General features: G+C 37.6%; 1 protein-coding gene and 1 long non-coding RNA gene across 3 annotated transcripts in view; one reads left to right on the top strand and one right to left on the bottom strand.

Annotated features, from left to right (window-relative positions):
• ANAPC10 (anaphase promoting complex subunit 10) overlaps positions 1-22776 on the bottom strand; it is a 171007-nt gene that overhangs the window by 115008 nt on the left and 33223 nt on the right. The gene's annotated exons all lie outside the window — the stretch shown is intronic.
• Positions 7961-20591, top strand: LOC135298801 (uncharacterized). Its single transcript, XR_010360828.1, has 3 exons — positions 7961-8043; positions 15724-15795; positions 20492-20591. It is a non-coding gene; the product is annotated as an uncharacterized LOC135298801 (long non-coding RNA).

Raw genomic sequence — 22776 nt, 5'->3', positions numbered from 1 at the left:
TTGTTTCAAGTGAACTCTTGCAGTTATTTGGAACATTCCATCCTGCTACCCATCTGACATTACTGAGCTGAATTTGAGGTATCTGACATACAAAGTAGACACCAGAGCTGGCTATTTTGTCATTTTTTACAGCCCAGAAGATCCAGCCTGATGTAGGGATTTAGGTTCTTAGCCCTCCTGAGTCATTGGCTAATTGTGTGAAATCAGCAAAGTCTATAAATCCCTGTAGTAATCCCTGCTGGTAAAAAAGTACCTTTTGTGATCTCTGAGTGAAATGTAAGATATTGCCACTGCTTAGGTGACATGAGGAATTTAAAAATAAGTTTTAAAGCTGACAGAGCTATGTTAGGAAAACAACTTTTATATTTCCAAACTTTAGACAGGTATATATATATATATACATATACATATACAGAAGATATAGATGAGACATATTGAGGCCCAAATCCTTTCTCTGATTATCCCTCAGGAAGATGTAGGCCAAAGAAAGACCATTTATTTTACATGACCAATGTCTTTGACAGTTGGACACTTCAAATTTAACTGTGTTTCAATATGGAATTTTTAATTGCATCTTGTCAGTGTGCTTTTAGTAGAAGTTGTCTTAACATGGACCCATGAGGAATTGAGTTTAGTATGGAAGATAGTAATTTCTGCTGGAAAGTCCATTGAAGAATAACTGTGAAAAACCACACCTTTACTTTTCTAGAATTCTGGGCTTCCATTTGGGCCTGAATGCCAGAAACCAAATGTTCCTTTTCCTACTGTCATCCCTAAAGAAACAATCATTAAAAAAAAAAATGTATGGAATTTTTATATTCCTCCAATTTCTATAAAAGCAGCCACTTTCCATCTTCCTAAATTGAAAGACTTCACTCAAAAGTTAAGACTGCTCTTTTTTAAGATCTTATCTCCATATTTATCTCCCTCTCAGGAGCACAAGTTCCTTAGGAGCATAATGCCACTCAAACACTCAAGGTCTATTTTCTCATCTGCTTCTGCATCTCTGAGGCCATTCCCTTCTGAGAGGAATTTCAAAATGGAAAATTGCTTTTTTCAGTCAAGATCTGATGACTGAACCCCCATACAGTGTTCAGAGCATGGCAGGAAGTTGCCTTGCTTGAACTGGAAATTGGAAACTGTAAAGAGGGAATAATCTTCTTTATGTGTGCATCTCTTCCCTTGGTTCTCTTTGAGATACTTAAAGTTTTACACAGTAAGATTATTTTTAAGTGTTGGGTTGAGGTTTTTTCTTTCACAAATTCAATTTCCTCCATTTTAAAAAGAACTTGATTTCTTTTTGAAGGAATGGGCTACTTGAGCACTGCCTTAATGCACAGGGAGACTCCACTGGCCTGTACTCATGTCTCTCATGAGTTAGTGTCTGATATTCAGTGGCCTCCAATATAAACTTTATTGTATGGGTGAAAAGTAGCATATCAGCACACAGTAGAGATGCTGCCCAAGAATTCAGTTTGCTTTAGAGCCCTGATAAACACCAGCGTGATTTTCAAAAAGTTGCTACTTTCACCACAAATCAAGGAGGTAACCCCAAAAGAGTATGGAAGCACTGGTCATCATCCCACAGCCTGCTGTGGTATCACAGCACGAGGGAGATAGGGACAGGGAACAGCAATTCTTTACAAGTGGAGAGAACTTTCAAATCTGCTTAAACACAGGGATTTTGTAGAACAGGATTAGTGAACTAAACCTGCTGTTCTACACATCCAAACAAAAGTAGTTCAGCGACACAGTGGTACCATAATTGCATCAGGGGGCCTGTCAGAAAATTATTGAATAGCTGAAGCATTAGGTATTTTAAAATTTATTATATTTTGTGACCAAACTGGCAACTGCAGAGGGGTTGGGACTATATTACAGCGCAATAAAAACCTCATAAAACATTTAAACAAACTCACACATCTGCAGAGAGATGGGAGGTATTATGTAATGCAAGTCATTGCTAAAGTCACCTCTCACCCTATGAGCTGCTGCAGGAGCAATGTTCAGTATAAAGTACCTCTGTGGTTTCTCACTCTGTCTCACTCTCTCCAACCCCCAAAACACACTCAAACACTCTCCTGCATGGACGTTATTTACAAAAAGGACACCCTGGGTTTTCCAAAAAAATTAAATTAAAAAAAAGTTGAAAATAAAAATGGAAAAAATCTGGAATTATTTTAGTTTCAAACAAACAAGTGTAGAGGCAAAGGAGATCCAAATCTCATTTCATCTTAATCCCCATACTAAGGAGGTCTTGGATACAGGTCTTTCCTTTAACTCATATCTAACAACCTCCAGAGGATTTCACTGGATTTAATAAAGAATATTCCGTGGACAAATTCTTGACCTACTTCCTAGGCTGGCATTCCTATTGTGTTTGTTCTTAGAAAATTTAACAAGAGCTCTACAGCATTCCTTTTACAGATTGCCAGAGAGCTTATGTCTCAATTATATGCAAATGCAGATGATAATGTGTGAGGTAGGATCCACAATTTCACTCAGGGGACTACCTCAAAACCAGTCCAACAATCAACAATACTCCATCCAAACCACAAAAGACAATGAGAGATGAGTGCTTGGAATGTTTTTAAAAATTATGGCCGCCAAATTGTTTGAAGGCAGTCAGGAATGTATACTGAGTTCTCATTAGAGTTCCTCCCTGGCTGCTCTCTTCACTGCAACATATTCAGATCAGCTCCCCAAAGACTCTTGATGAAATATTAAGTTACTGAGCTGGAAAAAACAAATATCTTCAAAGTTTCATTTCTTTCATTCTTGATTTTGTACTGACCTACTCTGAGACATGACACAACATGGGATAAGAACACTCTGCAATGCAAAACAGCATAACCACCACCTTTCCTACTATTGAAAATAGCATTATTTTTGCCAGCTGGAAGCTGAGCAGAAGCTTTGTAAAATGCTGAAATCCTTTGTAGCCTGGTGATTTATGTGAACAGATATTATCTTAGAATACTGAAAACTTCCATCCACTTTCTTGTTAACTTGTTTCTTTTCAGCTTTTATTTTCTAACTTAAAAATCACACTTTCAAGTATAAAGGTGCAGACCTACAGCATCTATAACCCAAACTCTTAGCAGTACAACCACTCTAAGTAGCATTATATGCTTCATCTTCCTTGGTAGCAGCACATCTTTAGTAAGAATATTCCAACACAGGATAAAGAGAAAGGGATGAATAAGTGGGAAAAAATTCTACCCGGAATGATGATTTCTAGGCTGCTGAATTGTTCCCAAAGTACAACTCAAACACAACAATCTCTTCCCAGTTTTAAAAACATTTCTCAGAGCTATCATGAGATAAAACTTATTTCAAAAAAAGCTGCCAAAGTCATCTAAACTCTAAATAACTTACCTACATCTCTTCCACATATTATTTGAATAATATATCAAGGGTAAATTTAGACAGTGTATCTTGTTTACCAACCTACCATAAAATCATGTTGTGATCATGGACTGGAGAAGTTTTGAACTTTTTAATATTTTAGAAGAGACCTTGAAAAGAGTTCCAACTTTATCAGCTTATCTAATGAAACCAGCTGAGCTCTCCTATGAGATTCTTCCTCTTAAATCCCATATTGTGCAGCCCCACAAAGTGTCATGGAAAGCTGTTCAGTGGAGCACAGAACCCACTTGGCTTTGGGAAAAGACATCTGTAGGGGATGTTAGGGATATAAAGTCTCCATGACACCACAGAGTGGTGGGTGCAGCAGTGTTTAAGGAGGAGAGACATTCACCCAATCTACTTTTGGGCTTCTGACTGAAAACTTTTCAATGTCTGTGATTGGTAAAGCTCAAATTCTCCTCCAGTGGTTTTGAAAGATCAACATGCACTTCAAAATTACCGTATAAGACCTCATAAAACAAGCTCCTGGTCTTACAGTTTTGGGAGCTAGCCTAGCTGGACTCTGTAGGGAATGTGTTATCTGTACTTAATCCCTTAGGCAGATCACTGCCAGCATGGTTCCCACAAGAATTTAAAATAGTTCAGGACTAGTCATAGTTTATAAGGGCATTCAAGGAACCACTGTGCTGGTTTGGGAGTACAAAAGCTCAGCACTACTGTTGCTATCTTTCCTAACCATCTCTTGGTATGGCTGCTAAGAGAGTGCTTTGTGTCAGTATTTTATGACTGTCTCTCAGCAGTCCTGCAGTTCCAAATTAGGCTTCTGTCCAAAAGGAAGGCTATGTGTACAAAACAAAAGCTTTAAATTACCTTTGCTGACATGAAAAGATCTGGAATGTCAGTGATGACTTGGATACGTTCTAGGGTCCATGTAATTTTTTGAACTGAAAATTTTAAATATGTATATAGATGCACATTCTATAGCTCAGTATCAGAAAGTAGTCATGATGAATGCTTATGAGGAAAGAAAAATAAGAAACAGGCAAGTATAAATGATACTTCCTGGACACATTGTCCCACATCTAGCCATGTGTAACTTAAGAGAGTTTCTGGGCTATTCATGTTATCCTTCATCCTCTGAATTCAGGAGAAATCATGAAATTATGATGGTCCCAAAAAAGAAATATATTCAAATTACATAAAGTTTTTTATAAAAAAGAGAAGTATAGTTCCAAACTTTCAACCCACAACAACTTAATTTAGAACCTGCTGTCTAGAAGTGTCTAGAACTGCCTTCAGTGCGAGGCAGCTCTAAAGGTTTGAGTAGCTGATGCACAACACAAATATTACAGCTTAATTAATTCTACAGTAATGTATGTCCAAGTTATCTCAAAGAATTGCTAACATTCCTAATAGCCAACAATCACAGCGTGTTTCATATCAATGGATAAAATCATATTTCATTAAAATGAAGTTATCTGTGTCTTCACTTCCACTTTCTGTTGGAAAGGGGACTTTTTAAAACTTTCAGTGCAAGCTCAGTAAGTTCTTCATATCCCAAGTAAGTAAAATGGCATCTTTACTAAAGTTCCTCTGATGGAACTGTTTCTATATTTTTCTGATGTAGAAACAAACTCTAACTTAACATTCTCCCAAGAGTGCAAAAGTACAAGTCATTTGATATTTGATATTCTAAAATATGATTAACAAATATTTATCAATAAAAATTGAGTTTGTTTTTCTAGGACAGACTATCAAGGAGTTGCATCTTAGACCAATGCACAAGCCAAAGTTTCACAGTAGCACAGTACTGAAAAATGTATAAATAGCATTTGTTAATCATGAAACATTGGTGGTACTGCCAGAATTAAAAAAAAAAAAAAACACCCAACCCTGAGAAGTAAAATGACATCACAGAAAAAAAAAATACATAGATATACAAGGAAAATGCACTTTTCTTTAAGGAGCTTAATCTCCATTAAGTGAGGGATTTTGCAGCTTATTAAGACTGCAGAACTCCTAAACACAGAGCACAGACTAGCTGCAGGTTTCTTTCAAACTAAATAGCACAAGCTACATATAGAAAATTGGTCAGCCATGGTTTTTATTGTGCACGCAAGAACAGAGAGAATCCAAGCTCAAATAACAGTGTCTTACTGTTAAAGCAAATGCCATTTACAAGACTGTGTTTTACTAAGTGTAGAAATCACACAATGTAGTTTAAAGGCTATTTTACAGTATTCTTGGAGGAAATAAATCACTGTTCTCAGAAACAAGTCTTATTCCAGTGATGTGCAATAAGCAGCAGGACAATGCAAGACTGCTATACCTGATGTCCTTGGCTGCTGCAAATTACAGTAATTCTGAGTCAGTGAAGATTCTTCAACAGATATAACAGTGTAAATCTAGTATCAACTATGACAAGTTCAGTCTAGCTTAATATTCCTTCAACTACATATGAAGTGATAACTAAATTAGTACACATAAAATTAATATACTTCTATATGCACATACAGGAAGTGACAACTGGAGCTGATGACTTAAAGTGTCTTCAATCCTGTATGTCTATCATTAACCCTCAAAAAAAGGTTTTCATGACTGTGACTGTCAAATGAAATGTGACAATGTTGCTTTGTTTGTGAATCAGCAGTATTAATGAAAAATAGGAACAAAGTTAATTATGAATTCTAATTTTTGGTCTGTCTGCTTGCTTGAGAACCAGGCAATTGGAAGGACGCTACAAAAAAATTTTTGAAATTATTTGGAGACTGATATTCCTTCACAGAGTATGGAAGGAATGTAAGTATCCCATAAAATAATGTACTAGTCTACTAAATTTTACAGCTTGAAGAAACTTTAAAATACAAGATATTTCTATTGAAGTTGTTAGTTGGATTTCTTTAAATCACTTTCTGCCTTCATTTTCCACACAGTAGAAACATTAGAAATTCAAAACTTAGTGACAGTATGTCAGAGGACATGCCCTCTTGGGAGAAAATGAGTTCTGGAGGCATCACCAGCTAAGTCTTACACTTTCAGCAAGTGCTCATTACTCCAGTTCATCCAGATCCTGATTTCTGACCTGCCAGAGAATAGCACATCACACAACTGAGGGGGAGATGAAAATTCAGTTTTAAATACAAAGTATTCAGTCTCAGCCCATGTGCCAGCAGTAACTGGAGCTGTTTCACAGAGAGGCTGGTGGCTGCTGTGCCCGTGTGCCCACACCACCTCCATTTTTACAAATCTGACTGGAATTCAAGCAGAGGTGAGGCAGAGGCCACTCTGGTACACACACACAGGAGGAACTAACTTCTATCTGGCTTCTATGCCTGCACAAATATGCCACAGTAGTGCCTGGCAGCTTATCAGCAGGCCTAGTGCCTGGTGAGTGTGTAAGGAAAGTAAAACCTGGAAATTCTCCATCTATTCATAATATTACTCCTCTGTCAGAGGAGGCCTGACTAAAGATTTGGAACAATTGTCTTGAAAGTGGACATGAGAAAAGTCTGCAACCACAGAAGCTTGTCCAAATAACAACTATGCTTCGAACATCATTGATATTAGATATACTCATAAATGAAGAAAATATAAGTCCATGTTCTGACTTCTTTATTCCTGTTAATTAGACTAAGAAGTACTGACACACCAAAATCTGGGTGAGTGATGTGGCTAAATCCCCACTGACTCCAGCCTTATCATCTCAGTCAGCCTGGTCTCCTGCAGCAAGAAAGTGGGATTTTTTAATTATTGAGAAACTTGTTCTATTTGTACATAAAAAATACAGGACAGATGATAAGTTGGTAAGTACAGGCTTATTTAGCCCATTTGGTCCAAGAAAAACCCATCTGCACAAAAAACTCTTCTAACAAGGGACTTTAAAACTCTTAGTTGTGGATTAAATGGCTAACTGTATCCCCATTGCCCTTTAGAAGCATGAGAAATCCAGGAAAAGAGGGTGGAGTAAGCTGAAAAGAAGCTAGTTACTCAAGAACAGTTTACGCCAATTCAAAAGAAAAATTAGAATTCTTTCCAAAAACAGGGAGTTTAAGTGAAAGTCACAATCTGTGTTTAGACCATTTGTGTGGGATTTCATGTTGAGGAATGTATTTGTTTACTTTTCAGGAGAAGCAGCCATACTTACTGCAATCCCACAAATATATGACCTCTATTAAAACACATTTCAGTAGCACAGCCTGGGAATTACCACTCCACAGTGCAATTTTTGTACAGAGCCACATTACAATGGGGCTTTCCTTCTTCCCTTTGAACATTTCTTTCTCCTACAAGGAGGGCTGTGGGCACCATCCCCAAGATCCATCCTTAAAAAGGGCTTTCTGTGCTTAGGCTTCTGTTCATTTATAGATGACGTCCCACTTGTCACTAATAATGGCTCTAAATAAAGAAAGGGTCCAAAAATTCAAATTTGTTCTCCCTTTCTCAGAGCTTGCAAGACAACATCGAGCTTGAGTTTCAGTAAACATAAAGATGTTGTCACAGAGAATCAGAACTATATCACAGAAGGTGTTCCCTGAAACAGCTCCCAAAGGTTTGTTGTTTTGCCAGCCAGTGGAAACCAGAGTTCCAGGCTGGCTATCTCAGTTCCCTTGGCAGTGTTTGGTGAGAGACTTCAGGAAAGAGTCCTCAAAGGGAACAAGTTGAGCATGGAGCCATGTAAGACTTGTCTACAGCAAATGTTTTGAAGATGGATTTGCTTTACTCCTGAAACTAGAATATGTTAACACAACACAAATAGAAGTACAGCCAGTAAACTTATACCAGCAGTGTGTGTGCTGTGGTTTCCAGCAGGGATACCTCAGGACTGGGGTGCAGACACAGCCAGCCCAGAGCCTGAGATGGTGGTGCAGATGTGCTCCTAACCACCTCTCTCTGGACCATGCAGGAAAGTGGAATTCCCTCTCCCTCACCCACCTGCTACCCATGGGCATGGCCAGAGCTCACCAGCCTTTCTGATCCAGTGCTTTCAACCCACATCTACTGGGTCAGAAAGGATGCAAGAACAAGGAAAGTATAGGGAGGAAAACAGTATATTGATTTTTCATGTTAAGCTGATCCACTTGAAGGAAATGTTCATCAGGCCAGCAGAGGGAAGAGAACAGTTTTTCCTAATTCCTAGAGACGTGCCCAAACAACCAGACTAGAGTATTTTCCTCTGCTCGTTCATAAACACACACACCAGTGACTCATAACTGCTAATTAAAATCAGATGTGGGTGATTCCATAGATAGCCAGAGGAAATGAACCAGTGAAAACACAGGTCCCATGGTTTTCTGGCATAGTCAGATAACAGAGTGGGCACCTGGAGACTTAAAAACTGTATTAAGAAATGAAAGATGACTTTTACTTAAGCCTTTAAAAGTTGACTTTGTGACCTAGGCCAGAGCTCACATAGATACAGGAATACATGAAATTCCTGGGGCTTCTCAGGGCTCAGAGGAGCCCAGGGAAAGACCACTGCAGGTTTTCTGGTACAGGTATCTCCTGGAATTTTGCACAGCTAAAGTCCATTCCAAAAGATGGAGAAATTTATCCCTGTTGTTACACCTACTTTATACAACATTTCTGTCAAGTTCTAAATCATCACTGAGGAAGAGAAAGCTTTAACTAAAGTGCCTGAAGGGCCATCAAAAATCTAGTAAAACAGAGCATTTTTCTGGTGTTCTTAGGTTCACCTCCTATGCACAAGTACACCTGAAAAACCATATCTGATCAATTGCACAAAATCAATGTGACATTAATAAAAACTCAGCTTTTTCCCATCTTCTGGAAGCAAAAGAGTATTGTCCCCTCTCTTCAAGACAAACTGTCATAAACTAGCCTGGCAATAGTCAGGCCTTCAGAGCATAAACATTTAAGTATTTACATTAAATATGTCAATATAGCTTTTATTATTAATTATATTTTTGTATTGCTGAACTTTTGTTTTTCTCTTGGATTCTTATTTCCCATAAATAACTTTCTTAAGTTATAAGCTTCATATGTGCTAACAAAACAATGGGTGACTCACTCCTTTTCTGTCACTAGATTAAGACAAATTCAGCATTTCATGTCAGGAGATGAGTTGATTTAGTGCAATTTGCCAGCATCAATCTCTTGTCTTACTTGGAGTTTGCTATCATAGTCCCTGCCTCCCCTTGTATCGAGATCTGGGAGATAACAGGTATAAGAGAAGGTATCTTTTGTTAGCTTCCTGCCACACAGGGAATATTTTTTTCCCCCTGAAAACTCCTACTCCTAAGTGCTCTTTTTATTGAAAACCTCCTCAGCAGGATGGAAAATACAGTCTCAAGTTTTGGTACAGATTTGTTTCTTCAAGTTTTGACTGTACATCAGTTTTGATTGTCCATAAATGTCAAAACTAAGCACCTGTAACATTCTGCACGTTTTATACTATCTGAACATTTTGACTTCAGAAAATCTGACACCATTTTATGACATGTAATAGTTATTTCCAGAGCAATAAAAAGAATTTTATACTCAATAGCCACCTCTGACGCATGGAATAAGCCTTGAGCAAAATTAGGCCTCTGATATGTCAATACAATATATTAAGTAGAGATTAATGAGCTTGGTCTTAGTCTTTAACTTAAATAATAGCTGCACTTGCAATAGTCATTTGAGACAGCTCTGACAAATACTGTGTGTACTATTCAATGTTAATTTTAGTTGCACTACTGACTTTCAGGAGATTGATTCTGTTAAACATATATGAGTAACAAAAAAATGCAAACTGTCATTATTTAGATTAGTGTGCCAAGACTAAGCCATTTTAAGCATAAGCTGAAGCATTCAGTATCACAATGTTTTCTGCATGGTCCTGCAAAGTTCTTTGGAAGACTTAGACACAAAATAATCACACAAATCCCAAAGCTGTAATTTGTGATTAGAAGCAAAGTGCTACAAAAACAGGAGTCTGATTTTGCCTCCCTATAACAAGAGGAAATACGTGTGCTTAGGGAAGATGAAAAACTAAAAGTCTGCTGTCACAAAGGTATTTCAACAACTATTTCAACCTTCTATTATTTTATATTACATTATAAATAACCTAAAAAAACCCACTGTGTTTGGAGGTTTAATGAATAAACCACTGTAGAAAGTGCTGTTCATCATCAAACATAATTTTCACTACACACATCTCCTGTAACTTCCTGTGTATCAGCCAGCATATCCGTTTAGTATTATTCACACAGAATTTTTTGAGAATGATAGAGCACAATGGTACCATGCTGTCTCATCCACTCATAGAGTTAACAAAAAGTTAATGTTATAGTCATTTTAAAAAAAACAAGTTTTGGTCCTAACCCTTTGAGTGGAAGTGTCCTCAAGCACACTGTCATTGACAAAACCCCCTGATTTTGAAAGTTATTTTTCTCTCGTTAGCAAAGTATAGCCTAACAGTGCCTTTACTGTAGTCTTGCATGAAAAATAATAATTTTTCTGTACTTTTCCTATGACAAATTTATTTTCCTATATGCTTTTACTGGCTGGTGCAGCTGGCATGGCTTGACTGACAATGAGCCAGAAAGATGTTGAGTGTAGGGAAAACTCCCAGCTCTCTCAGGTGCTGGCACAGGGGAGGGGAAGAGCAGAGCAGAAGTGATGCATTCAAGCACAGCCCTGTGAGTTAGCATTCCCTGCCTGCCGGCTTGGGAACACTGCTGCCAGTGCATGCAAATGCAGATTGTCCACACTCCTGTAAACTAAGAGAAGGTGTTGGAAACTAACTACACAGAAGAACATAGCAAAATGCTTCAGGTATTCATCAATTGTGTGAGCAAGGGAGTGCTGTTATTTGATCCCAGGATTTTAAGAGGTGAAGTCCGTTTGCAAACTAAAATGTGCTATCATGCTTAAAACAAAACCTGGTAAGGATGTTTACAGCACCTGTCATGTTTTACTGTGGTTTGTTCCCAGAACAGAATTATAGCCCTATTAGGACACCAATCTGATGTATTCTTATCATTTATGAGAACACCACTGGATCACAACACTGTAGTTGAGTCTTAGGGAGAGCACCTTAATAATTCTATGTGGTGATAGAGTCTGTCAGGTGATACAATGCCAAAGGAAACAGTAAAGTTGGTGGTACCGAATAATAAATTTGTATGGCAACAACTCATTTTAAATCTCCAGAGTCCCAGTTCACTACAAGCTGGGCATTAGTGATTTGAAGGTATCACTACCTATGATTTGAGTTTTAAGATGACATTCAAAGAAATGCTATGAATTTTCATCCGCACATATGAAGAGGAGACACCAAAATATCTCTCTGGCAAACAGGTTCTTCTGATTTTTAAACAAATCTTAGTTAGGCAGGTTCCTTCAGAAAATTAAATTAGAAAAAGTTCAGGAAGTGAAAACACATATTAAAGAATTATTATCATGCTTTGCAAGAAAAGCAGAGGAAAATCTCATTTTCAGATGAGACAAAAATAGTTCTGAATCAGTGAATTTGAATAAGAATGAACACATGGTTCTTCTGATCTAAGAAAGCTCAGCAGACCTAATAATGACACAGGACAACATTATAGGTGATAGTACAAACATCCAAGCAAGATGAGCTAATAATCCAGTCTGACAAATGCCCATAAATTCTTTTTCTCCTTAACTTCAGTGGAGCTCACCAAGCTATGAAATCCAGGACAAAAACAAAAGCATACTCTAATGAGAAGCAGATACCAATTCAAAAAGAATTTATTGAGATAAATTCTAAAGTAGACATGGACAAAAGAACACCTACATTAAAAGCACTTTCTTCTGGGATCTGTGATGGCAGAAACCAGGATGAATATGACACTATCTGACTGGCCAAGGTTTAGCTGTAAGCAGTGTTGACCAAAAAGTGCATCTAATAGAGTATGGCTAAGATCCAGTTCTGCGTGGGTTTGAAAAGGAATGGCAGGGAGGAATACAGAGACCTTCTACAAACACAATCAAACAGATACCAGAGCTACAAGTGGAAAAGCTTTAAAAACGACATTACTTGTGATATTTTTGAGAAGCGGGAAATGACAAATTCTGTGGCAAGGAGTTTATTTTAGTGGAACAGCAGTAAAAGGAATGACACAGTGGAAGCGTTTTGTGTGGTCCTGTTCATATTTTCACTGGATGGACAGAGTGCTGATTCCACCATAAGCTTTTATTAACAGCCAAATCCGACAAGATGTGATTTTAAGCTAAAATACATACATATATAAATTGTTTATTATTTAAATTTCAAAACAAGCCTAGCATTCAGACCAAGAACTAAGCTCTTGCCAATTTTATAGTACATAACACTATGAAGGTTATGTATCAGTCTAAACATTTTCTCAGTGTACTGTGATGAGAAAACAGTTAGGGTCTTTTCCCCTCCTCCTTTCTTAAACATTACTCCTCCTCAAAATGTTGGTTTTTGGTGTTACTGAAATGCAATATTTAATTATCAAATCATAATGTTTCTACTCTCAGTTGGCTTTACATTCTACACAAGTTTTGCCAACAGCAAATGCTGAAAAACTTAATCACTGAAAAATGTGCAGCAACAAATAAAGCCATAAAGTCCATTTAGTTCAACAACCTGTCCCTGACAGGAGACCAAGGAAGTATCCACTGGGTTCCTTGATATTTTCAAGCACTTTCTAGTGCTTTAGAGGGTCCTCTGAACAGCAGAGAAAAATCTTCACCTTTGAACCTAACACACACACATTCATTTTCCCACATTTGTTGTTCCCTGTAGTCACTCTGTTTCTCCAAATTCTTGTTTCCCTTATCCTTTTCCAAGCAAAAGCTGTTTGTTCTTGTTAGGGCTTGACACCATCCTGCTCCTAGAAAGGCACTGGTGTAGACCAATGCCAGCAAGCAATTCCCAAGGGAACAGTGGAAGAGGACAAGCATGTAGTGGTATTTCACACAGTACTCCAGAAATCTCCAACAATTTATGGCCTTTCTTTTGGATTTCATAATCTTCAAAGGATTCTTCTTCCATGAATTTGTTCAGTCCTGTCTAGAAACTATGAAAAAGCTTAAAATGTCTCCAACCTGCTTCAGCCAGATTTAAGCCACACAGCTTAAATACAGCTTTAACAACAATATACTTTTATTTATTTTGAACTTCTGCTGAGATAACCTGATATGCTCTCATTTATGTACTGAAAAGACATAGGGAGGGGGAATCAAATCAATCTCTACTCACTCCACAGTATTCATGATTTTAATCTGTTCATTTAACAGTGCTCAGTTTTTAGCAGGCTGCTTTTGAACAGGTGTGTGAAACAAGGAATTACATTTAGAGAATGGATTTGTCTTGAGGTACCAGCACTCCCTTCCATCCCATTTCACCCACCCTGATGGTAATAGGAGCTACCATGAATTAAGTGGGGAAAGATTTTCTATGCCTTAATTATCCACCAGGATGAACAGACTGGCTTGGGTTGTTTTTTTCTTTGGCTTGGATTGTTTTTTCCTTTGGTTGCTCTTATTTTGGGTTGAGTGCTTCAGGACCACCAGAGCACAAAAAGGCTCCATATGATCCAAATTGTCTTTGTCAAGTACTTTCCTGCCCTCAGCAGAGCTTTTGCATTCAGGAGTTTGAGATTAGAAACTCCTGGTAGCCCAGATGTGCCCTGGTATTTCAAGGCCAGTACTTTGAGACAGTAAAGATGGTTGAAAAACCTATCTAGCAAAGAGAAGCTTGCATGACAGAAAACACTGGCTTTTGAACACTTTTTAATAGATTGGGCACGTTACAGCCTCACACCAGGAATCAAGAACCATCAAATAGCCCAAAAAAAGGCCTGCAGCAATGAAGGTATGCCCAGGTTGAAACCCAGTGCAAATCTAAGGGGAAGGGGGCAAGAAAGAAGAAAAAAATTTAATAATGGCAGAGCCTGAAAAACAAGAGTGTGAATAAGCCTGGCTCACATGAGCAGTTCAGGAGAACTGGGTAGGAGGAGTTACTCTGCTCCTTTTATTACCATACAGACTGCACACTGGGGAAGCACATTCACAGCAGGGTGCTGCAGACAGTGCTGGGTTAAAACCCTCTCAGAGCTCACCCGGGGACACTGCTGCTCCAGAACAAATCCCTCCTGGAAGCTATGAAAAAGCATAAAAGAACAGAGATATTTTCAGTACAAATACCCTTGGCAGGCTGTACCTATAGAGAACGATACTTCAACTAGACTGGGGAAGCAAATGAATTATTTTAAAAACTCTGAGTCTATAAATGCCAAATAAAACCAGCCATTCTAATATACTGAAGCTTAGCTAGTTTCTGTAGAGAATGAATTTTATACCAAGTGGGAAGGTCCACAAAAAGTGACAAAGCACACTGCCCAGAAGATGCTATTTGGTGAAATGTGAAACATTACCCAGGGTTCATTCCCTCACAAATCTCTTCCGAGTTTCTCAAAAGTTAGCCAAATTGCAACTCTGTTAGCTGAAATTTCCCATACCAGCTGTCTGCCTCAGGCTGAATTTATTTTTGAAAACTCCAGCCAAAACTATTCAGCCATTTCAGAGAAATGCTCTCACAATCTTTTATTTGGAAACTTTTAGCACTCAAATGCTTTAGAGATTCTGAAATTAGATGGGAACAGAAAGAGAGTAGGAGATACACACAGAACTATTCATGAAACTCTGCCCAATTTTGGCCAAGCCTAAAAATGCACACCCCACAGAACAATCTTGAACATGATCCGGTGTGAAGCTGCGGGGCAAAGTCAACCTTTTGCTGTAATATCTGATTTTAGGTACTGTATCCTTGGGCTGGGTTGAGTATTATAACCAAAAAGCTGAAAAATCTCTCCCCTGTGCTCTCAGTAATCTCATCATCTGTGACTTCAGCAGGATGGGAAGAGAGCTGACAGGCAGAATATGTGTTATGCAATGTGGGGAGGAAGCATGTGGTATTAGTTGGGAGTAGCTGGGAAAGAAAGGAAAATCTTCAGGATTAGTGGAGGGAAAATGGAGAATTAGGGGATTCGGAGGGGATATTGAGAAAATGAGTAGTGGGTGAGAAAACGTATGACTAAATAGGATACAAAATGCTGCCATGGTGACTTGGAAAGGGACAGAGACAGAGAGGTGTGGGGAAGAAAAATGGGGGTGAGTGGAAAAGTAAAGCCTAGGGTGGAAAAGCGCTCAGACTTGGAGATGAGACTGGGGCCAGTTTGAAGACTGGTAGGAAGCAAGCACTGCAAATGAGCAAAGCAGGGTCCAGACACAATGACTTCTAGAGAAAAAAAAAAAAATAAGGGCCGTCAGAAGCCAAAGAAATCAACTAACTAAATGTAAACTTTTTACCCCAAAAAGTGAATGACATTGTTTCTAATAGAAAGGGGTTTTTTTCAGGTTATCTCTTAAACTGAATAGAATGAATGATGCAAGCAAGCCTCTGCCCTCAGCAACATCTGAGAACGCCAGGTACTTTCACTAATACTTTAGAAAATCTGAACGAGAGCTTTCAAAGTAAATCCTCCAAGAAACAGACAATGAGTGATCACCTATGAAAATATTCAAGTGACTTTGCTAGAGTCATTGTGTGGGAAAATAAAGATGGAGTCCAGCTTTCCAAACAGCAATCTGTCTTAATCAAAAAACCATGTCCTCCCTTTCTGCAAGACTTCACCTCATTCACTCCATACTTTTCAAGTTTCCAGAAGTAATAGACTCCTTCCGCTATGTTATTTTGATTCACTGCTAAAATAAGGTGGGGAAAAAAGAACACATAATCATACAAAAAAGGCAGCATAAATTATGGGAACAGGAGGATTGTACAAACTATTAACACAGATAGACCTGTCATTGCAAACTTCCCAAGACATGTATATCAATTTTTTTCCATTTAGTATGCAAGAACTGAGTCTCTCCTGGCTTGCACTGCTCCACTGGTTTAATGAGGTTGCCTTGGCTTTATGTTAACAAGAGATAACAGATAATTCTTCTATCTGGAAGAAATGAAAATGCAGTATCTGGAGGAAAGCAGTCTAAACAGCCATTTATATACTCAAAAATATTTCTGAGAGATCCAGGAATGACACAAATTCTTTTTTAGTAAATATAATAGACAAATAATTTCCTGTTTTTTTCAGGTATATCCAGATGAAGTTATCTCCTTTTAGAAGTAAAACTACTTGATAAAAAGCCTTCATAAAATATGAAAATGAAGGAAACAAACAAACAAAAAAAACCCATCACAAACAAGGAAGAATTAAAAGCAAATTGTTACTGCAGGTAGAAAAATTAGGTTAGGGAAAAATTAAAAAACCAAAATACCAAAAAACTAAAAGAAAAATATTTTTTTATTACCTCACTGCTTTATTGTAAGGCCTTAAAAAAAAAACTACATTGAATAATCAGAGCACCCAAATACAGTAGGATTGGGAATGTGGGATACAGCAACATCTGAGCACATGTGCTCCCACTGAGATTTACATTTCTACCTATGAGGAAGCTTTAGAGTAACTTCAGACTTAGTTGAGAAGCAAGAAGAGTATAAAGACTCTTGTTTTTTCAATAAATTAATGATAGAAAATGAAACAGAATGAAGATATACATAACTTATTCTGAGAGATGAGCTATCTCTGCTAGAAGATTAACAATAGCCTGGAAGCTTTCAGTAAGATTTCAGTTTAAACCTTTGTCTCACCAGTATTCCCACTGGTTTTCCAATGGAAAAATGCACCTTTAGAGAGCGCTGTAATTCTCCCCTGTCAACTGCCAAGTAATGGGAAATAGTACCAAATGGAACAGACAAAGAAGCATAACAGCTGAAATATTTAAGATTAGTCTCAACTAAAAGTAGAGTAAGCTTTAAGACTGAGTACAAGAGGTCACAAGATCCTGGCCTAAAGTAGGTCTTATATTAAAAATCACACTGATAAAGATAAGAACACTGCAAAAAATCAAAAATCACACCAAACAAAACATGAGGATTCAATTAAATACAATTGAAAAATTAGATTGTATGGGTTTATTTGCTCCCAATAGAAATTATCTTCAGAGATGTGTGCCCCAGATTAAAGATTCTACTCTGAAGCACCAGAATGAACACCTCTTTATTTTATACCAATTTTCAATGGCACCAGGAGAGCAAACTAAGTGCTTGCATACACAAACAGGGAAACCCTTGGCAAGAGGTCAGTAAGCTCACCTTTTATTTGAAATTTACAATCAGATTTAGCAAAGAGAGAAACATATTTTAAAGGAAATGCGCAAATACAGAGAACAAGACAATTCCTGTCCTAAGGTGTTTTTTAATTAAAATGCCCAGACATTACTTTTTCATAAATTATTTGCTTGTCATGGTAGTGTTTTTGTAGGATAAATGAGGCTTGTTTATAGAAGCTTTCCTCTCTGCTGCTCCACATTACAGATCATATGCCAGTACAAAAATATGGTAAATACTAAAATGAAACAGCCATTGGGAAATTTGTTTAGATCATTCTGCAAGCTAGACATTGTCACCTACAAAATATCAGTCATATGCTCAAGAATATTAAATATTCCAAAAGTGAAGTGTTGCAGAGCTCTGATGTTTTCATCTTATACACAGATTTTTACCTTCTAATTGTAAAAGATTTCAACACATTACGTGTTCATACTACATTGTATATGTATGGAATTTACTCCTAATTTTGTATACTGAAAGAAGCGTCTGAGAAAGAAACTTCCAAAACTGCTCCAGGTTTGCCTCTCTTTATCCATATAACTGGGGAGTCACTGATCCCACTTAATTTCCTTAAATTAGAGTATTAAATATTGGCTAAACTGTTCCCCTACAGTTGTTTATAATTATTATTATAATCATATAGTTATTTATAATTAACAGCAGTAATTCACTTCATTGGGATCAGAGTTCAGGTATTTAATGTTTCCAGCAATCCCAAACTTACTTTCTCACTTCATACATAATTACATCTGGATTATATCTTCTAGCTGCATCAAGTATTAGCATAATTTTCATTACTTGGGGTTGGGACTTTTTTTTCCCCCATTCTTCCATTAAACTAAACCATGCTAATGTTGACTGCTGCAAGAGAGGTTTATTCTTTGGTGCAAATGGAGAAACTGTCACAGGCAATTGTTAGGCTGACGTAAAACAGCTCGTTGAAATGTCAGCCTGGAGTTACAGCGAGTATATCACGTGAAGGATGACTTTCAATTTGCTTCCATGAACAATGTTTAATGATGCTTTATGCAGCTTTATAAAAGCACCTTAACACCTTTCTGATCTAAACCAGAACACTTAAGTATTCCAAACCAAGAGCAGACCACCCAATACCTTTGCCTGGAAGCCTCAGCAATCCCATCTTTAGAGGGACATACTCTTAATATTATGAACATTTTAATTGCATTTAGATTTTTATCTCATACTCCAACAAAAAACTATTGCATTTAATTCAAGAAGTAATGGTAGTTAAATATGAAATAAACAGCTATTTTTGTATATACAGGCAAAGGAATGCAAAGCATTCCTGTAATCAATGCATCAATGCTAATTAACCATAAACACAGAATGTTATAACCATGGGCTCTTCAGAGCCCAAGCCTCTGCTTCCCCCATGCAGGCAAGCACATGCTGAGGTCAGTCTGGGTTATCCAGTGATCCCAAAGAATTCAGATAGATTCTCCTAAAGCTGCAGAGCTTACTGGTAAATTCTGGAAAAATAGCCACTAAAAATTATCTCCATAGTATTTACACAGCAAAACACAGTAGCACTATGATGACCATTTTTGCTTTCATTTAGGCCTGGGCAGATCAAAGAACTCTTGTGTATTACTAAGCAGACCCAACTCGAAAATACAGTTTATAGAAAAACCCACTCACCCTTTTTGAAGGAAAGACACATATTTATGGTTGACAAATGGATAAAGTCTTCAGAATTTCCTGAGAAGTTTACCAGAGTAGCTTCTGACTCTCCTTTCTTTACAGGGTGTAGTACAATCCAGCTCTAATTACAAGGTCCAGTCTTATCACCCTGACTCACTTCAGGTGACACGAATTGCCTGAGCACCTGTTTCACTTGCAGTTTTTGAGTCCAAGCAATTACAACTACTACTGGCTATTGCTGTGTGAAAGCTGGGGATTTGTCAAGCAATGACCTAGAGCTGTGGCTTGCTCTATTAGGTGAGGCAACAATTTGCCTTCCCAATACCCGGTAGCTCTCCATGGTCCTTCAGTCTCTTCCATCACTTCATCCATATTGCCCAAATTCATGAGATTTTGCTAATCAGTACTGGCAATCTCAGTATCTGTCTCTCTCTAACATATAAACAGATTTCAAGCCCAAATAATGTTTCAATTACTTCCCTTAAACTGGTTTAACACAGGTGAAGAAAAACAACTACCAACAGTAAGACTCACTTCAGGGAATAAGAAAAAGCACAAAGGCTCAGCTGAAGAGTTTCAGTGGCGCATCTATAGTCAGAGTGCTGGCAAAAGGATCTCCCCTACAGACTAAACCAGAACAGCAGAACCCAAAATGCAGTTTAAACTTTTAAATGGAATTACATACAGAAATTGCATTACTGAAAAACTTGCCTTTTTGCCAGATCATTATCTGAAAGTCAGCTTCACAGTGAAAAGAGAAGATAGACAGTGATGATATGGCTTCAACATCCAGCTCTGCCAGAGATTCCCTAGTGAATTTAAACAAAACATAAATGTTTTGCTGTTCACCATTTTAGAAACCAGGAGCAGCAAATACCTCTTTTCTCCCTCTCCTGCCATCTGCCTTTTTTATTTACACAGTGGTGCTAAGAAGACACACAGACATGACTTAGTCAAAACACAGGTACAGTCCTTCATTTCAACAGGAGTTCAAGATCCTGGTGCCTCGGTTACCTCCCTCTTCTTAGTGTCTGCAAAGGAAATAAGCTAAATTTGAATTAAAAGGAAAGTTTTTACACTTACACGGGGAACCAAAATTATTTTCTTTGAGGCAGAAAGGCCTAGAAAAGGTTTAAGGTCCAAGAAAAGGTTTAAAAACCCCTAAATTACTACTATTTGAAGTGATGAGTCAGATCCCTGCCAAGTCATGATTTTTTAAGACAAATATATCTTCCATTTTGTCTGTCATTTATTCCAGTATTACTTGTTCTACTCAATCTTTATCAGGTGCTTCTTATACAACAGAAAAGCAGAAAGTCATAATATTCCAGGCAACTGGGTGTCTGAAAACAATGAGCAAGGGAAAGAAGCAACAGCTAAACACAACATATGTGTAAGTAACTTCCTGAATGACTTGGCAGCCCAGTTTGTTTATCCCAATTCAAATACTAAGTACCACAGTCATACACAAAGGCAGCAACTTGCTTTATTTTCAGACACACTTATCTAGGATCTCATCACTTAAAAATCAGCAGCCTTATGTGACCAAGTGCCAGAAGTGTTAAAAACCACAGATGTTAAATACCAATGCAAACCAATGAATCTACAATTGCTACAAAACAACACAGAAAAGATTTCATATGGATTTAGAATGACCACTGCACTTGTTTTCAAGTAAGTACAGATGCCTTCCCCAACAGTAAAGTTTGACATTACCCAGCTTACCATGGGTATCATGGGTTCTCAAAACCACTTGAACACAATCTGTAATTTCAGAAGAGCAAGATAAGTAGTCAAGCTATATTTCAACTTATTGAACGATGCTGCCAGAAATAACAATTTGAAATGTTTGACACAAATGCTGGCCACTATCCTGCATGAGCATCTATGTCCTGAAAAAAAAAATCAATAAAAGCTAGAATAGCTCTCTAAAGATCCAAAAATTATGCCTACTTGTGGAAGGACAGAAATAAGAAGAACAGGACTGTGCTGACAGGCTTGTTCCTAGCTTACTGGATAATGTTTGGCACAGAGCAGTATTAGTCTACATATAACACATGCAGAGTGACATGTATGAAAAGATAAATGTTACTGACCAAAGCACAAAATTACCAGAGAATTATCTGTGGTAGAATCCTTAAGTAGGAAACAGTGGCTTGAAGTTGCAAAGCTAGGATGGATAACTGCCATCTTAACTGCTAGGAGAAAACCTAGGGAAATTCCATGCCTAATAATCTCCCTTCTTAAAAACAATCCATAACTTAGCAAAAGTAACTCGATAAATCCAGGAGAGGTATATCATTGGTTTTTTAAGCAGAAGACTATGAAGTGGACATGAAAAGTACATGACTTGCTTTAATTAAGTGAACAGGAATGTACAACTCTCAGACACTAGATAAGAAAAATCCACAGAAGTGACAGACGGTGAAAGGCAAAAATTCAGCCAGGTTCTGCTGAACAGGAATTCTGCACTTGATCCATCCTCTACAGGGAAAGGTAAAATTCCATTAAGGTCCTCCTGAAATGATTGAATACACATTTAAACAAAAACCCCAAACTAGTCATGCACTGTCTACAAGGTTCTTTATCAGGAAACGCCCTGTTTAATGACCCCCCTAAACACTGTGGAATTCAGCCACAGATAAAACTTTTCAGTAAACAACTTCATCAAGTATATAAAACAAATTTCAACAGTTAAATCTTCCTCCTTCTTCAACAACTTTCCCATTTTCCTCTATTTCATCTCCTTTCTTCTCTGCAGGATGATGCACCATTGTGTGATGAGCCTCCACTATTATTAGCCTTTCCTTGCCCACATATAAGAAGAGTGACAAAAGTTTTCCTTGGCTGAGATTAGTCTAGATTGATGATCAATTCCTGGTGCTATGAGGAAGAATGGGTTTGATTGGTACCAAACACTTTAAAAGAAACCTTTGTACTTCAACAACATCTCTTTCTAAAATCTACTCAATTTTTAAAAGTTTAAATAACTAGTGATTAGATTATGAGACATTAGTAGAGGTGTTAAATATTCCCACTCACAGCAAGCAGACAGTGCACACATTTTCCTTGCAATGCCCTTTATTTAAAACACACATTAAAAGAATTCTGTGCTCTGAATATGAGATTATTTGTGTTATACTCAAGTTCCCAGTACTTTAGAAGGTGCATTGCCACATTCATTCCTACATGGCTGTAGGATGCCAGAGCATTCCTGAATCACCTGTTTTCAACAGCTATCATGCTCTAGATGACCTACACTCAATGTATCTATTTTAATGTATATACTAAGTTGAATAATTTGGAAAGGTTTGGTTTTCTCCATGTCAATGTCATCTTCACTGCATTATCAGTCACTTGAACAAGCTCCCCAGGAAAATAGTTATGACACCAAGCATGTTACAGTTCAAGGAGCATCTGGACAACACTTAGTCATATGGATTAGTTTCAGGTAGTCCTGCAAGAAGTAGCAAATTGGAGTCAATGATCTTTCCATGTCCCTTCCAACTGGAGATATTCTGCAATTCTATTATTTACTTTGTAGTTATGAAGAAGGCTAAATTGATGCACAC

Source organism: Passer domesticus, chromosome 4 (genome assembly GCF_036417665.1).
Source record: "Passer domesticus isolate bPasDom1 chromosome 4, bPasDom1.hap1, whole genome shotgun sequence".
In the NCBI taxonomy this organism is placed as follows: Eukaryota; Metazoa; Chordata; class Aves; order Passeriformes; family Passeridae; genus Passer; species Passer domesticus.
This window is presented reverse-complemented; position numbering and strand designations above follow the sequence as displayed.